Below are 20,099 nucleotides of genomic sequence, written 5' to 3'. Positions count from 1 at the left end.
CATAACATACTTCCAAAATGAGCTCAATACAGGGCATAATATTCACAAACATTAACAGTATTATTAAGCCATTTTCGCATGGCTATATATACAGTAATCAAAATGTACCATATCGAAATTAGCCTATACATGCCATAAGTTTAAAGTACAAATTTATAAGGTACCAAAATAGTGATCGATAGTGTGACGATGTTCCTGAATGATTCCCGAACTCGAGCTAGCTTTCAAAATATATATAACACAGGAAAAACAAACAGGATAAGCTACAAAGCTTAGTAAGTTCGTACTAAATATACTCAACAATTCATAAAACACAAATCAGCAATTTGAACAATTAATGTATAACTCATGATAATATCAAACCTTCCATAAGCTTATTCTTATACTTATGTGCAAAATCTTACCCTTTTCTATTTGAACTTCCTACTTACTAGTATATACCTGTACAAATTCATAATGAACTTAAACCTTCTCGTAACATTATCGAACACTCAATGTTTGGTACACTAATTGTCATCGTATAGCCGAAGCTATTATAATCTCGCACACCAAGTGCCTTGCATAGCCGAAGCTATCTCAGTCTCGCACACTAAGTGCCATATATAGCCGAAGCTATTTCAAATCGCACACTAAGTGCCATAAATAGCCGAAGCTATCTCGAATTTTATACTAAGTGCTAAACATCGCCGATTTATCGTTAAACGTGATCGTATTCTCATGCATACAATTTATCTAATAAAAAAGCATTAAAAGCATAATTATATAAATGTTTTACGTGTACGAACTTACCTGAGATGCTAATACGGCGAATCGAGTCGTTTAGTCGATAATTTTAGTTTTCCCCGATTTACGTTCGAATTCTGCTTTTCTTGATCTATATAATATCAAATTCAGTTTATTCAATCATTACTATATTCAATTTAATCCAAAACACACATTTGGGCACGTTTACACTTTTTCCCCCAAAATTTCACATTTTTACAATTTAGTCCCTATTTCAAAATAACACAAAATACACAAAATTTCAATATACTCATGCTTGGCCGAACCTTTCCTATGTCCATAGCTATCTATAAATTCTATTTATTTCACATCTTAACCCCTCAATTTACAATTTTCACAATTTAATCCTCAATAAACATTTTTATCAAAAATCACTTAATAAAACATAATAATCTAACATCAAATATTTATTTTTCATCATCAAACATCAAAAAGCTTGAATATTCATCAATGGAATTTCACAAAATCATCAAAAATTTTGAAAATTAAAACACGGGCTAGCTAGTATACGAAGCAACAATATCAAAAACGTAAAAATCATCAAAAATCAAAGCTCAAAACATATCCTAATCAAGCATGCAAGATTGTAGAATACAAAAACTCCAAAAATGGCTTCCCAAGCTTTTACTTTCGGATCAAAATGATGAACGAAAGATGAAAACCTATTTTGTTTTATTTTAATTTAACTTTATTTACCTTTTTTACTATTTTAACTTTTTAAAACATTAATAATTACACAAATGCCAAGCCATTAAAATCCACTATCTCTTTTATGGTCTAATCACATCATAAAGACCTCACATTTAATTAATCATAGCAAATAAATAATTAAACAATTAGTATGCTACTTTTGCATTTTACGCGATTTAGTCCTTTTATCAAATTAACTAACCAATCGATAAAATTAAATTATGAAATTTTCACACATATCAAATAACATGTTTTAAATACCAAAAAAATATTAAAATAAATTTAAGACTTCAGATTTGTGGTTCCAAAACCACTGTTTCGATTTAGCTTAAACCATCTCATCCCTCAGGGATTTTCGTCCCCGAAAATCTTACCAGTGAATAAGTTCGGATATTGCTTTCTCATAGCATCCTCGGGTTCCCACGTAGCTTCTTCAACCGCATGTCGATGCCATAAGACTTTCACTAATGAAGTTTCCTTATTTCTTATTTCTTAGTTCTTTAACCTCGCAATCTAAAACTCGGATCGTTTCTTCTTCGTATGTCATATCAGACTGAATCTCAATCTTGGACGGGGAAATCTCATGTGAGGGATCAGATCGATATCGTCGAAGCATCGATACATGAAATACATTATGAATATTTTCTAATTTAGTTGGCAACAATAATCTATAAGTAACCGGTCCGATACGCTCAATAATTTCATACGGCCCGATGAATCTCGGACTTAACTTGCCTTTTCTACCAAATCTAAGTATTTTCTTCCACGAAGATACTTTCAAAAACACTCGATCCCTAATCTAAAACTCAATATCTTTTCGTTTCAAGTCTGCGTACGATTTCTGACGATCTGGCACTGCTTTCATACTATCACGGATCACTTTCACTTTTTGTTTAGTCTCTTTTATCAAATCAACCCCGTAAATCTTATTCACACTAAGTTCAGTCCAATACAAAGGTGTTCGGCACTTGCGATTGTATAAAGCTTCATAAGGTGCCATTTTAATACTCGATTGGAAGCTGTTATTATACGCAAATTCAATCAACCGTAAATAATTTTCCCACGTGCCTTTAAACTCAAAAATGCAACATTGTAACATATCCTTGAGTATCTGAATAATTCACTCGGATTGTCCATCCGTCTGTGGGTGAAAAGCGGTATTGAAGTGTAGTTTTGTACCTAGTGCATCTTGCAGTTTCGTCCAAAACCGCGATGTGAACCTTGAATCTCTATCAGAAATAATAGAGATAGGTACTCCGTGCAATCTCACCACCTTGAAAATATACAACTCAACTAATTTATCAAGCGAATAGTTCGTTCGTACTAGAATGAAATGAGCTGATTTCGTTAATCTGTCAACTATAACCTAGATCGCATCTTTCTTTTTCAGAGATAGGGGCAATCCCGACATAAAATCCATAGTCACTCTATCCCATTTCCACTCAAGAATCATAATCGGTTGTAATAAACTAGACGGTACCTGATACTCAGCTTTAACTTGATGACATATCAAACATTTAGAAACGGACACTGAGATGTCACGTTTCATACTAGACCACCAGTAAAGCTATTTCATATCGTTATACATTTTCGTGCTTCCCAGATAAACAGACAAATGACTACTATGAGCTTCATTTAAAATCATCTGAACCAACTCTGAAATTTTCGGCACACATATCCGACCTTTGAATCTCAAACTATCATCAGCATCAACCTAAAATTCTAAATTAGAATTCAAATCACATTAAGCTCGGTTTGCTAACAATTCATTATCAACTTTCTAAGCTTCGCAAATTTGCTGTATAAATAACGGTCTTGCTTTTAAGTCGGCTATAATCGAGCCGTCATCAGATAGAGCTAACTGAGTATTCATTGCACGTAGAGCAAACAAAGTTTTTTGACTTAATGCATCAGCAACAACATTGGTCTTTCCCGAATGGTAGTCAATCAGTAGCTCGTAATCTTTTAACAATTCCAACCACCTTCGCTGTCGCAAATTCAAATCTTTCTGAGTCATCAGATATTTCAAACTCTTATGATCTGATTAAATATGACATTTCTCACCGAAACAGATAGTGACGCCAAATCTTCAATACGAACACGATAGCTGCTAATTCCAAATCATGCGTTGGATAATTCTTTTCATGTGGCTTTAATTGTCTCGAAGCATAAGCTATGAATTTTCCTTCCTGCATCAAAACACAGCCCAAACCATTCAACGATGCATCACTATAGATTACGAATTCTTTACCCGATTCTAGCTGTACTAACACTGGAGCTTCAGTCAAAAGAGCTTTTAGCTGATCAAAACTTTTCTGGCATTTGCCCGACCACTCGAACTTAACATCTTTCTGAAGTAGTCTTGTCAACGGAGTTGCAATCATTGAAAAACCTTTTACGAATCATCTGTAATAACCGGTGAGTCCCAAAAAAATTCAGACTTCGAATACATTTTTTGAAGGCTTCCAATCCAATATTGTCGAAATCTTACTCGGATCGACTCGAACACCTGATACTGACACAACATGTAACACCCCTAACCCGTCTCCGTCGCCTAATCAGGGTTACGAGGCATTACGAAACCAAGCTCACAAAAACATAACTTTAATATCTAATTCCAAATGCAAGTTCAATTCATGAACATATATAATCAAATTCCAGCATGGAAACTAAACTCTTTTCCCATTGCTATTTACAATATAGGATTCAAAACTAACCAAAACATTATCAAGCCTATACATGCCATAAGATCGAGTTCAAATATTTAACAAAATACCAAAAGAAGTCGATAGTGTGATGGATTGTGCTGATGATCCCCGAGCTCGTAACGCGTCTCCAAATCTATAAAAACGAATGAACGAAAGCAAACGAAGTAAGCTTTTATAGCTTAGTAAGTCTCCAGCATAACTAAATGTATAATTATAAACACATAATTATTATAACCTTTTTAATCTATTCTACTGAAATTTCAACTAACACAACCAACTAACATTCATACATTATTCTACTCAGACCATTTCATTTATAGTCAGATATGTATACCTGTCGGATGAATTCAGTTTAATATATATATTATACAAAACAACATTACAATTGAATGTATACCACCGAGCATATATATATACATATTATATACATATCAAACCGATTGTATATGTACACTCATGGTATGTTCTAAATCAATTCAAATCTAACACAAATATATATACATCAATCACATCTTATATTTGTTTATATATAAATATACCCACTATGAATTTATACCTGAATACCTAGGTAACACATACATTCGAAATACACACATATATATATATCTCAAATGCATACATGATTAATTATCAAACACATAGGCTCAATATATATATGTTTAACTACCACATATCACCATATGCATTTATAAATTCAGCAATCACATATATCTAATGTACATATGTATTCATCGATTTCATATAATCACAAATCATAGATATATCCATTGCATATTCTAACACAATTTAAACAGATTCACCGGCATTTTGCCTGCTAGGCTTAAAGCCTGATTCAGTACACCGGCACTTAGCCTGCTAGACATATAGTCTGAAATGTATCACCGGCATTAAGCCTGCTAGACATATAGTCTGAAATGTATCACCGGCATTTAGCCTGCTAGACTTAAAGTCTGAAATGTATCACCGGCATTTAGCCTGCTAGACTTAAAGTCTGAATTACTTCACCGGCATTAAGCCTGCTAGACGTAACGTCTGTATTATATTCAATCACTTTATAATAATTCAAACTAACAATTTCATATCTTCACTACCATTCAAAAACTTTTACGTGAATATACATACAAAATCGAAACTTTCACATACATATATAATTCCATACCAAATTTCGATTCAAGAATTTATACATGTGCATTTATACATATTCGAATCTACCAAATGAATGTATAATTTCATACTCAATTTCAAAACAAAAACTTGTACATATATAAATGCACAATCAATCATCGCATACTTATATAATGACATAACTAAATTCAATACACAACGCATACATGTATATTTGCATGCTTATTCGACTTTATATATATATATATATACATACTTATATAATCATTCAAACCATATATATATATATACATATATCTTATACATACCTTTGTTTAATCCAATAATTTATACAAGATCATACTTGTATATTCGAACATGTTATATACAATATCTATAGTCCAAAGTTTATTCAACTATTATACTTTAAATTATAGCTCAATCATAAGATAAAATTAGTATGCATGTATAAATATTAACTTAATAACTTTTAGTTGCTAATAGACTTACCTCGGATATCAGCAAACACGATCGACTATTCGATTACCTTCGACTTCCCCCGATCCAAATTCGTTTTCTTCGTTCCTTGATCTAAACATAGTCAAATTTAACCTTTTTATTCATCAAAACATTCATTTGAGTCCAACAATACATAAATGGGAAAATTACCATTTTGCCCCTAACATTTTGCACTTTTTGCAATTTAGTCCTTTTTGCACAAAACACCAAATACACAAAATTTGCCCATAACACACAAGGGCCGAATATTCATGGTTCTCATACAAGTCCACACATTGCATTTATTTCACATTTTAGTCCCTCAAAAATTTATTTTCACAATTTAGCCCTAAATACTCAAATTCATCAAAAATCCCAAGACAAAACATGTTAATCTAAGACATATCTTCCATTATTCATCATCAAACATCCCAAAACACAAATATTCATCAATGGCATAATTCAAAATATTCATCAATTCACAAAATTAAGACATGGGTTTTGAAGTATTCAAAGCAACGATCTCAAAAACGTAAAAATTATCAAAAACTAAAATCAAACTAACCTTGAATTGAAATCCCTAAGATGGCCGAATGCTAAAGCTTGAAGAACAAAGTTTCTTTCTTTTTGTTTCGGTGATACAAACAATGAAGAAAGAAAAAAAACTTATTTCTTTTATGTTTTAATGATATAATAATATAATATTATACTATTACTATTATAACTTTTATATTTAATGTATAAAAAGTATATATTAACTATCATTGCCGTCCACTATCTTTTAAAATGGGCTAATTGCCCTTTAAGAACCTCATATTTAAAAGCCACCATCAAATAAGCACTTTACACCTTAATAATCAAACTTCACATTTTATGCAATTTGATACTTTTGTCAATTAAACACATAAACAACAAAATTAATTCACGAAACTTTCACACATTTAAATTCACACATCATAAACACACAAAATAATATTAAAATATTTTTCAGACTCGGATTTGTGGTCCCGAAACCACTATGTCCAATTAGAGTCAAAATCGGGCTGTTACAACTCTCCCCCTTTAGGGATTTTCGTCCCCGAAAATCTTACCGGTGAATAGGTTTGGATAACGCTCCTTCATTGTATCCTCTGACTCCCAAGTTGCTTCTTCAACTCCGTGTTTATGCCACAATACTTTAACTAACGGAATTTTCTTTTTTCGTAATTCCTTGATCTCACGAGCCAGAATGCTAATCGGTTCTTCTTCATATGACATATCAGGGTTAATTTCAATCTCCGTCGGACAAATCACATGTGAAGGATCAGATCGGTATCTACGGAGCATCGAAACATGAAATACATTGTGAATCTTTTCTAACTCAGGTGGTAACATCAATCTATAAGCAACCGGTCCGACACGTTCTATAATCTCATACGGTCCAATGAATCTTGGACTCAATTTGCCTTTACGACCGAATCTGAGTACTTTCTTCCACGGTGAGACTTTCAAAACACTTTATCGCCGATCTGAAATTCTATATCTTTTCTTCTCAAATCCGCATAAGATTTCTGACGATCTGATGCTGATTTCAGGCTGTCCCGAATCACTTTCACTTTCTGTTCGGTCTCTTTAATCAAATCAACCCCGTGTATCCTATTTTCACTGAGCTCGGTCCAATACAGTGGTGTACGACATTTACGACCGTACAAAGCCTCATAAGGTGCCATTTTAATACTAGATTGAAAGCTGTTATTATAAGCAAATTCAATCAAAGGTAAATATCGTTCCCACGTACCTTCAAACTCGAGAATGCAACTTCTCAACATGTCCTCAAGTATCTGTATAATTCGCTCCGATTGACCATCTGTTTGCGGATGGAAAGCTGTGCTAAAATGTAGTTTCGTACCTAAAGCATCTTGTAATTTCTTCCAAAACCGCGATGTAAATCTCGGGTCTCTGTCCGAAATAATAGAAATAGGCACTCCGTGCAATTTTACAATCTGAGAAATGTACAATTCAGCAAGTTTATCAAGCGAATAATCAATACGAACCGGAATAAAGTGAGCCGATTTTGTCAATCTATCAACAACAACCCAAATTGCATCTTTCTTGCTGGGTGTTAACGGTAAACCGGATACAAAATCCATCGTAACTCTGTCCCATTTCCATTCAGGTGTCATGATCGGCTGTAGCAATCCAGAAGGTACCTGATGCTCGGCTTTTACTTGCTGACATATTAAACATTTCGAAACAAAGTCAGAAATGTCTCGTTTCATTCCATGCCACCAATAGTGTTGTTTCAGATCATTATACATTTTCGTGCTACCCGGATGAACAGAAAATCGACTATTATGGGCTTCATTCAAAATCATCTGAATTAACTCTGGATTTTTCGGAACACATAATCGGTTTCTGAATCTCAAACAATCCTCAGTATCAACTAGAAACTCTGAATCAACATTTAAGTCACACTGAGTTCGTTTTGCAATTAAATCATCATCGGCTTTTTGAGCTTCACAAATCTGTTGAACAAATAACGGTTTTGCTTTCAACTCAGCTACTATCGCACCATCATCAGACATAACCATATGTGCATTCATTGCACGCAAAGCAAACAGTGATTTTCGACTTAGGGCATCAGCAACAACATTAGCCTTTCCCGGATGATAGTCAATCACGAGCTCGTAATCTTTCAACAATTCTAACCATCGACGCTGTCTCAAATTCAGATCTTTCTGAGTCATCAAATATTTCAAGCTTTTATGATCGGAATAAACATGACATCTTTCGCCAAACAGATAGTGACGCCATATTTTTAACGCAAATACAATAGCGGCCAATTCCAGATCATGCGTCGAATAGTTCTTTTCATGCGGCTTTAACTGTCTCGAGGCATAGGCTACAACTTTGCCTTCCTGCATCAATACACAGCCCAAACCATTTAAAGATGCATCACTATAGATAACAAACTCTTTACCCGATTCGGGTTGAACTAGGACTGGAGCTTTGGTTAAAAGAGCTTTCAACTGATCGAAACTTTTCTGGCACTTTTCTGACCACTCAAACTTAACGTCTTTTTGTAGTAGCCTTGTCATCGGGGTCGCAATCATAGAGAACCCTTTCACAAAACGTCTATAATAGCCAGCGAGCCCCAGAAAGCTTCGAACTTCCGAAACATTCCTCGGAGGTTTCCAATCAAGTATAGCTGAAATTTTACTCGGATCAACCCAAATACCCGATGCTGATACAACATGGCCCAGAAAACTGACTTCACGTAACCAGAACTCACATTTACTAAACTTTGCATACAACTGCTTATCTCGCAAAGTTTGTAACACAAGTCTCAGATGTTCAGCATGCTCATTTTCGTCTCGAGAGTAGATCAAAATGTCATCAATAAATACTACCACAAACCGATCCAGATACTTCCTAAAGATCCGATTCATCAAATCCATGAAAATAGCAGGTGCATTAGTAAGTCCGAAAGGCATAACAAGAAACTCATAATGTCCGTACCTCGTTCGGAAAGCAGTCTTTGGCACATCAGAGTCTTTAACTCGCAACTGATAGTAGCCTGATCTCAGATCTATCTTTGAAAACACAGTAGCCCCTTTCAACTGATCGAACAAATCATCAATCCGTGGTAACGGATACTTATTCTTTATAGTCACTTTATTGAGTTGCCGGTAATCAATGCACATTCTCATCGTTCCGTCTTTCTTTCTCACAAATAGAACTGGTGCACCCCAAGGAGAGAAACTCGGTCGTGCAAAACCTTTATCAGTCAGCTCTTGCAACTGTACTTTCAATTCTTTTAATTCGGTCGGTGCCATACGGTACGGAGCTATCGATATGGGAGTCGTCCCTGGTACTAACTCAATACCAAACTCTACCTCTCGAATAGGTGGCAAACCCGGTAATTCTTCGGGAAACACGTCTGAATACTCACACACTACTGGTACAGATTCAATCTTCTTTTCGGTCACTTTACTATCAAGAACAAATGCAAGGTAAGCTTCACAACCCCTTCTCACATACTTCTGAGCCGACATCGAGGATATTATTGCTGATAAACCATTCAGATCATTAGATTCGATCCGAATAATCTCATTATTCTGACACCGTAGATCAATAGTTTTCCGTTTGCAGTTTACAATAGCATCATGCAGAGTTAACCAATCCATACCCAGAATTATATCGAACTCGTCGAATGGTAACAACATCAAATCAGCTGGAAAACATAAATCTCGAATCATCAACGGACAATTCTTGCACACTTTGTCAACCAAAACACACCGGCCCAGGGGGTTCGATACTTTAATTACAAACTCAGTAGACTCAACAGGCAAAGTCTTACTGAATACTAAAGTCTCACACACATAAGAATGAGTCGAACCAGGATCAATCAATGCAATAACATTAGTATCATAAAGAGTGAAAGTACCAATAATAACATCTGGAGAAGAAGCCTCCTCTCGAGCACGGACGGCATAAGCTCTGGCAGGTGCACGGGCCTCAGATCGAATTGCTGTGTCCCTGGTTCCTCTCTGACTACCACTTACATTACTCGATTGTCTTGGCGGTCTACCTCGGACTGGCACATTACTCGGTCTGGTATCCTGCACAGTGTTTTGCTCAGCTACCATCGGACACTCTCGAATGAAATGATCTTTTGAACCACACTTGAAGCAAGACCGATCATGGAATCTGCAATCCCCAGGATGCCATTTCCCACAATGCTTGCACTCTGATCTATTTTGTCGAACACTACCAACGCTAGCAACTGAAGTAGCTCGTGAACTCACAGGGGGTCGATCTCGATCATACTTAGGAAACCCTGCAGTAGCTTTAGATTGGCTATGATCCGCTCTGAATTTCCTTGAGGTCGACTGAAATGATTTACTGAATGATCTTTTACGAGAATCTCGAGCTTCATAGTCAGCTTTCCTCTTCTCTTTCCCGAGCTCCTCAGCTTTACAAGCTCGTTCAACAAGTACTACGAACTCTTTTATCTCAAGTATACCAACTAACAGTTTAATATCTTCATTCAGCCCATCTTCAAATCTTCTACACATGATAGCTTCAGTTGAAACACACTCTCGAGCATATCTACTAAGTCTCACAAATTTCCGTTCATATTCTGTCACTGTCATACGACCCTGTTTCAGTTCAAGAAATTCCTTACGTTTCTGATCAATAAATCTCTGGCTGATGTATTTCTTACGAAACTCAGTCTGAAAGAATTCCCAGGTCACTCGCTCTTTCGGAACCACCGATACTAGTGCATTCCACCAGTGATATGCAGTGTCCCGTAGCAAGGATATGGCACATTTCAAGCACTCATCAGGGGTGCAAGACAACTCATCAAACACTCGAATAGTATTATCAAGCCAGAATTCAGCTCGCTCAGCATCATCATCATCAGTAGCTCTGAACTCTTCGGCCCCGTGTTTTCGAATTTTGTCAACCGGAGGCTTAAGTAATCTCATCGGATCACTTACTTGGGGTATAACAGGAATCGAAGATGGATTAGTCGGGGGTGGAGGTTGTTGTGTAACCGGATTAGTTCGGACATAATGAGTAAACCAGTCATTCATTATTTGGTAGAAGGCTTGTTTAGCCTCTCCCTCCTGGTTACTCGAGATTGGTCGAGAATCTACTGGCTCTGTCCCTTACGCGGGAGCAGGCGCTATACTCTCAACATCATCAGCTACGGCTCGTTCGGGATCCATTACTATACGAAAACACATTTTTAGACGTCAGCAGTCATCACACTATCTCGATATAAAAATATGGCATGTATAGCTAGACTCATACACGCTACGCTAGTTCCGAGAATCGACTAAACCGTAGCTCTGATACCAATAAAATGAAACACCCCTAACCCGTCTCCGTCGCCTAATCAGGGTTACGAGGCATTACGAAACCAAGCTCACAAAACCATAACTTTAATATCTAATTCCAAATGCAAGTCCAATTCATGAACATATATAATCAAATTCCAGCATGGAAACTAAACTCTTTTCCCATTGCTATTTACAATATAGGATTCAAAACTAACCAAAACATTATCAAGCCTATACATGCCATAAGATCGAGTTCAAATATTTAACAAAATACCAAAAGAAGTCGATAGTGTGATGGACTGTGCTGATGATCCCCGAGCTCGTAACGCGTCTCCAAATCTATAAAAACGAATGAACGAAAGCAAACGAAGTAAGCTTTTATAGCTTAGTAAGTCTCCAGCATAACTAAATGTATAATTATAAACACATAATTATTATAACCTTTTTAATCTATTCTACTGAAATTTCAACTAACACAACCAACTAACATTCATACATTATTCTACTCAGACCATTTCATTTATAGTCAGATATGTATACCTGTCGGATGAATTCAGTTTAATATATATATTATACAAAACAACATTACAATTGAATGTATACCACCGAGCATATATATATACATATTATATACATATCAAACCGATTGTATATGTACACTCATGGTATGTTCTAAATCAATTCAAATCTAACACAAATATATATACATCAATCACATCTTATATTTGTTTATATATAAATATACCCACTATGAATTTATACCTGAATACCTAGGTAACACATACATTCGAAATACACACATATATATATATATCTCAAATGCATACATGATTAATTATCAAACACATAGGCTCAATATATATATGTTTAACTACCACATATCACCATATGCATTTATAAATTCAGCAATCACATATATCTAATGTACATATGTATTCATCGATTTCATATAATCACAAATCATAGATATATCCATTGCATATTCTAACACAATTTAAACAGATTCACCGGCATTTTGCCTGCTAGGCTTAAAGCCTGATTCAGTACACCGGCACTTAGCCTGCTAGACATATAGTCTGAAATGTATCACCGGCATTAAGCCTGCTAGACATATAGTCTGAAATGTATCACCGGCATTTAGCCTGCTAGACTTAAAGTCTGAAATGTATCACCGGCATTTAGCCTGCTAGACTTAAAGTCTGAATTACTTCACCGGCATTAAGCCTGCTAGACGTAACGTCTGTATTATATTCAATCACTTTATAATAATTCAAACTAACAATTTCATATCTTCACTACCATTCAAAAACTTTTACGTGAATATATATACAAAATCGAAACTTTCACATACATATATAATTCCATACCAAATTTCGATTCAAGAATTTATACATGTGCATTTATACATATTCGAATCTACCAAATGAATGTATAATTTCATACTCAATTTCAAAACAAAAACTTGTACATATATAAATGCACAATCAATCATCGCATACTTATATAATGACATAACTAAATTCAATACACAACGCATACATGTATATTTGCATGCTTATTCGACTTTATATATATATATATACATACTTATATAATCATTCAAACCATATATATATATACCTATATCTTATACATACCTTTGTTTAATCCAATAATTTATACAAGATCATACTTGTATATTCGAACATGTTATATACAATATCTATAGTCCAAAGTTTATTCAACTATTATACTTTAAATTATAGCTCAATCATAAGATAAAATTAGTATGCATGTATAAATATTAACTTAATAACTTTTAGTTGCTAATAGACTTACCTCGGATATCAGCAAACACGATCGACTATTCGATTACCTTCGACTTCCCCCGATCCAAATTCGTTTTCTTCGTTCCTTGATCTAAACATAGTCAAATTTAACCTTTTTATTCATCAAAACATTCATTTGAGTCCAACAATACATAAATGGGAAAATTACCATTTTGCCCCTAACATTTTGCACTTTTTGCAATTTAGTCCTTTTTGCACAAAACACCAAATACACAAAATTTGCCCATAACACACAAGGGCCGAATATTCATGGTTCTCATACAAGTCCACACATTGCATTTATTTCACATTTTAGTCCCTCAAAAATTTATTTTCACAATTTAGCCCTAAATACTCAAATTCATCAAAAATCCCAAGACAAAACATGTTAATCTAAGACATATCTTCCATTATTCATCATCAAACATCCCAAAACACAAATATTCATCAATGGCATAATTCAAAATATTCATCAATTCACAAAATTAAGACATGGGTTTTGAAGTATTCAAAGCAACGATCTCAAAAACGTAAAAATTATCAAAAACTAAAATCAAACTAACCTTGAATTGAAATCCCTAAGATGGCCGAATGCTAAAGCTTGAAGAACAAAGTTTCTTTCTTTTTGTTTCGGTGATACAAACAATGAAGAAAGAAAAAAAACTTATTTCTTTTATGTTTTAATGATATAATAATATAATATTATACTATTACTATTATAACTTTTATATTTAATATATAAAAAGTATATATTAACTATCATTGCCGTCCACTATCTTTTAAAATGGGCTAATTGCCCTTTAAGAACCTCATATTTAAAAGCCACCATCAAATAAGCACTTTACACCTTAATAATCAAACTTCACATTTTATGCAATTTGATACTTTTGTCAATTAAACACATAAACAACAAAATTAATTCACGAAACTTTCACACATTTAAATTCACACATCATAAACACACAAAATAATATTAAAATATTTTTCAGACTCGGATTTGTGGTCCCGAAACCACTATGTCCAATTAGAGTCAAAATCGGGCTGTTACACAACATGCCCCAGAAAACCAATTTCTCGTAACCAAAACTCACATTTACTGAACTTTGCAAAGAACTGTTTATCTCGCAAAGTCTTTAGCACTATTCTCAGATGTTTAGCATGTTCAGATTCATCACGGGAATAGATCAAGATGTCATCTATAAACACAACTACAAATCTATCCAAATGTGGTCTGAAAATCAGATTCATCAGGTCCATAAAAATAGCAGGCGCATTCGTTAATCCGAAAGGCATAACTAGAAACTCATAATGCCCATACCTCGTTCGAATGGCAGTTTTCGACACATCTGAATCTTCAACTCGCAACTGATAGTAACTTGATCTCAAATATATCTTCGAAAACACTGTAGCCCCTTTCAATTGATCAAAAAAATCATCTATCAATGGCAGAGGATATTTATTCTTGATGGTCACTTTATTGAGCTGTCGATAATCGATGCACATTCTCATAGTTCTGTATTTCTTTTTCACAAACAAAATCGGTACACCCAAGAGAGAAAAACTCAGTCGTGCGAAACCTCTATCTGTCAACTCTTGCAACTGAGCTTTCAACTCTTTTAATTCAGTTGGTGCCATTCTACACAGAGCTATCGATATCGGAGTTGTTCTCGGTACTAACTCAATACCAAATTTAACTTTCTGATCAGTGGCAAACCCGGTAACTCTTCAGGAAACACATCTGGATATTCACACACAACTATTACTGATTCAATCTTCTTTTCGGTCACTTTAGAGTCGAGTACATAGGCAAAGTAAGCTTCACAACCCTTTCTCACATATTTTTGAGCTAACGTCGAAGAAATCACTGCCGATAAACCATTCAAATCATCTGACTCAATCTAGATAATCTCATTATTCTGACATTTCAATTCAAACGTCTTCTGTTTGCAGTTTACAATAGCATCATGCAGTGTTAACTAATCTATACCCAGAATTATATCGAATTCGTCGAATGGCAACATCAGATTGACCAAAAATAGAAAACTCAAGTCATCAACGGACAGTTCTTGCATATTTTATCAACCAAAACACACCTACCTAAGGGATTCAATACTCTAATCACAAATTCAATAGACTCTACATGCAAAGTCTTACTGGATACTAAAGTCTCACATACATAAGAATGAGTTGACCCTAGATCAATCAATGCAATTACAGTAGTATCATAGAGAGTGAAAGTACCGGTAATGACGTTTGGAGACAACGCTTCTTTGTGAGCGCGAATAGGGTATGCTCGAGCAGGTGCTCTGGCCTCCAACCTCACAGTTGTATCTGTTGTCCCTCTTTGACTACCACTCACAATTCCTGCGTTTCTGGGTGGTCTACCTCTAGCTGCCGTGTTATTTGGCCTTGTACTCTGGACATTATCTTTCTCAGCTTACTCCGAGCAATTACAAATGAAGTGATCTCGTGAACCACATTTATAGCAAATTCTATTGTTATACTTGCCCTAACATTCACCAACATGCCGTCTTTCGCACTATTAACACTCAGGTTTATTCGGTCTGACATTTCCAACACTAGCTATTGAAGTAGCTTTCGAACTCACAGGTGGTCTGTCTCGATCTCATCTAGAATAACCCACAATAGCCTTTGAACGGCTAAAATCATCTCGGAACTTCTTTGATGCTGACTGAAATGACTTACTCGATGATCTTTTTCGCGAATTTCTAGCTTTAAAGTCAGCTTTTCTTTTCTCTTTCCCAAGTTCTTCAGCTTTGCACGCTCGCTCGACAAGTACCACAAACTCTTTTATTTCTAGAATCCCGACTAACAACTTAATGTCTCCATTCAAACCGTCTTCAAATCTTTTACACATTATAGCTTCAGTCAAAACACATTCTCGGGCATATCTGTTGTGTCTCACAAATTCCCACTCATATTCTATCACTGTCATGTGACCTTGTTTTAACTCGAGAAATTTTTTGCATTTTTATCTATAAATCTTTGACTAATATATTTCTTCCGAAATTCAGTCTGAAAGAACTTACAAGTAACTCGTTCTTTTGAAACCACTGATACTAGTGTATTCCACCAGTAATATGCAGTGTCCCTTAACAAAGATACAGGACATTTAATACATTCATCAGGAGTACAAGATAATTCATCGAACACCCGAATCGTATTATCAAGCCAGAATTCAACTCGCTCGGCATCATCATCAACAGTAGCTCTAAACTCTTCGGCCCTATTTTTTTCTAATTTTATCAACCGGAGGCTTATTTAATCGCATCGGATCAATAGCTTGAGGTATCACAGGTATTTGGAGAGGATTAAGCGGGGGTGAAGGTTGTTGAGCAGCCGGATTCGTTCGAACGAACTCCGAAAACCACTCATTCATCACATAGAAGAAGGCTTGCTTTGCCTCTCCCTCTTGGCTACTAACAACAACTCTAGAATCAGATGGCACTGCCCCTTGAGTGGAAGCGGGTGCGTCAGTTCCAACTCGATCGGGATCCATTTACTATAGAAAAAACACATTTTAATTGTCAGGAATCATCACACTATCGCAGTTTATATATATGGTATGTATAGCCAGACCCACACGCGCCACGTTAGTCCTAAAACCGACTAAACCATAGCTCTAATACCAATCAAATGTAACACCCCTAACCCGTATCTGTCGGCAAATTAGGGTTACGAAGCATTACTAAATATCAAAATTTCATACTTAAAAAAATAAACCAAATACCATAGCTGTATATAAATATGCATCATGTGTATGTAAATATATATACAAACCCTAATTTATCTCAGCTAATGATCAAAACAATTTATTCGTCAAAACATAGGTCATTAACAATCCACACCAAATATCAATTATGCTTTACTAATTAAATTACATTTTCAAATCATGTTTCGAATTTCAACCCTTTCATTACCATTTAATTAATCAAAATTTTATACTGTTGAAATACTTAAAAACATTTTTAAACATTTATCAGTACATATCATATACCGAGCAAATATCAAAACATCTATTTTTATACATTTATTTCATTAACAAATTACTAACTATGCAACATAATACAAACATAAGTAACCTACCCTGTTTTGGACCGCATTTATACATCAAATTGGACAGCATTAATATGCTCAAAATGGACAGCATTATACATCAAATTGGACAGCATCAATTTGCTCAAAATGGATAGCATTATACATCAAATTGGACAGCTTTAATATGCTCAAATTGGACAGCATTATACATCAAATTGGACAGCATCAATATGCTCAAAATGGACAGCATTATACATCAAATTGGACAGCATCAATATACTCAAAATGGACAACATTATACATCAAATTGGACAGCATCAATATGCTCAAAATGGACAGCATTATAACATATAAAAATAGCCACATTTGAATATTATAGTAATATGCGAAATAACCACATTTTAATGTCTTTGAAACACATTTGTAGCATGACTTAATATTCATATCCGAACATTAAAAACCCTGTTCTATTTGAACTTCCTACTTACTTGTATATACCTGTGCAAATTCATAATGAACTTAAATCTTCCCGTAACATTATCGAGCACTCAATGTTTCATACACTAATTGTCATCGTATAGTCGAAGCTATCTCGAATTTCATACTAAGTGCTAAACATAGCTAATTTATCGTTAAACGTGACAGTATTCTTGTGTATACAATTTATGCAATAACAAAGCATTAAAAGCATAATTGTAACAATGTTTAACGCGTACGAACTTACCTAGGATGCTAAGACGGCGAATCGAGTCGTTTAGTCGATAACTTTAGTTTTTCCCCGATCTAGGTCTGAATTCCACTTTTCTTGATCTATATAATATCAAATTTAGCTTATTCAATCATTACTATATTCAATTTATTCCAAAACACACATTTGGGCTTGTTTACACTTTTTCCCCCAAAATTTCACATTTTTACAATTTAGTCCCTATTTCAAAATAACACAAAATAAACAAACTTTCAATATACTCATGCTTGGCCGAACCTTTCCTATGTCCATATCTATCTATAAATTCTATTTATTTCATATCTTAACGCCTCAATTTACAATTTTCACAATTTAATCCTTAATAAACATTTTTATCAAAAATCACTTAATAAAACATAATAATCTAACATCAAATATTTATTTTTCATCATCAAACATCAAAAATCTTGAATATTCATCAATGGCATTTCACAAAATTATCAAAAATTTCGAAAATTAAAACACGGGTTAGCTAGTATACGAAGCAACAATCTCAAAAACATAAAAATCATCAAAAATCGAGCTCAAAACATACCCTAATCAAGCATGCAAGATTGTTGCAAAAACTCCAAAAATGGCTTCCCAAGCTTTTACTTTCTGTTCAAAATGATGAAAGAAAGATGACAACCTCTTTTGTTTTATTTTAATTTAACTTCAATTACCTTTTTACTATTTTAACCTTTTAAAACATTAATAATTACACAAATGTCAAGCCATTAAAATCCACTATCTCCTTTATGGTCTAATCACATCATAAGGACCTCACGTTTAATTAATCATAGCAAATAAATAATTAAGCAATTAGTATGCCACTTTTGCATTTTACGCGATTTAGTCGTTTTATCAAATTAACTAACCAATCGGTAAAATTAAATAACAAAATTTTCACACATATCAAAAAAACATGTTGTAAATACCAAAAAAATATTAAAATAATTTTACGATTTCGAATTTGTGGTTCCGAAACCACTGTTTTGATTTAGTTTAAATCGGGCTGTTACGTAATAGGTAACTGAACACTATTATTCATTATTTGTGTAAGTTTAACCCTAACGGGTAACCAGGCGCTATTATTTATTATTTGTGTAGGTTTAACCCTAACGGGTAACTAGGCACTATTATTTATTGTTCATGTAGGTTTAACCCAAACGGGTAGTCAGGCTCTATTTCTTTCACCTGCGTATGAAGTTCTTTTACGAAGTTTCATCGGGTAGAATTAAAAAATGGAAATGTAATTATATGCAATTGGTTGTTAGCAAAAGAAAGTTCATAGTATAAATAGTTGATGGAATTATGAACTAATGAGATTATATGTAAAGTTTGAGCTCAAAATCTTATGTGTTTAATGATGTTGCATTGTGCCTTGATAGGGACCATTATTTCAAATAATGAATTACATATGTGTTAAGTGATTGAGGTAAGTAAATATTTATATTGTATGAGCTTACTAGGTATTTTAAATACTTACTCGTATTACTACTTTTCTATTGATTTTGAATGTCCGGAACGTGTCGATCGGATCAATGTGAAGCACACGCCTACCGTCTCTTAATTCGATAGACTTTTGATGTTTTGAACTTGGTTACTTGTGGCATGTACATAGGATGGCTAAAACTTGTATAAATGTTGAATGTGTTATCATGGTTATGTTTTCATTAAGATTCATTTTGGTAACTTGTTATATGATGTATGGTTAATGCCAAGTTTGGTATTTTGAATAGTATCATGTGTATGAATTAGATTGTGACATGAAATGGCTAAAGATTTTGAATAGTAATGGAAAGTTTTGAATAATGTTATGTTTATAAACTAGTAAGTGTTTATGTTTGGCATTGTTGAGTTTGTGATATGAAATGGTTAAGACATGATTTGT

Source organism: Gossypium hirsutum, chromosome D12 (assembly GCF_007990345.1).
Source record: "Gossypium hirsutum isolate 1008001.06 chromosome D12, Gossypium_hirsutum_v2.1, whole genome shotgun sequence".
NCBI lineage: Eukaryota > Viridiplantae > Streptophyta > Magnoliopsida > Malvales > Malvaceae > Gossypium > Gossypium hirsutum.
The sequence above is the reverse complement of the archived record's forward strand: the minus strand, read 5'-3'. Positions refer to the sequence as shown.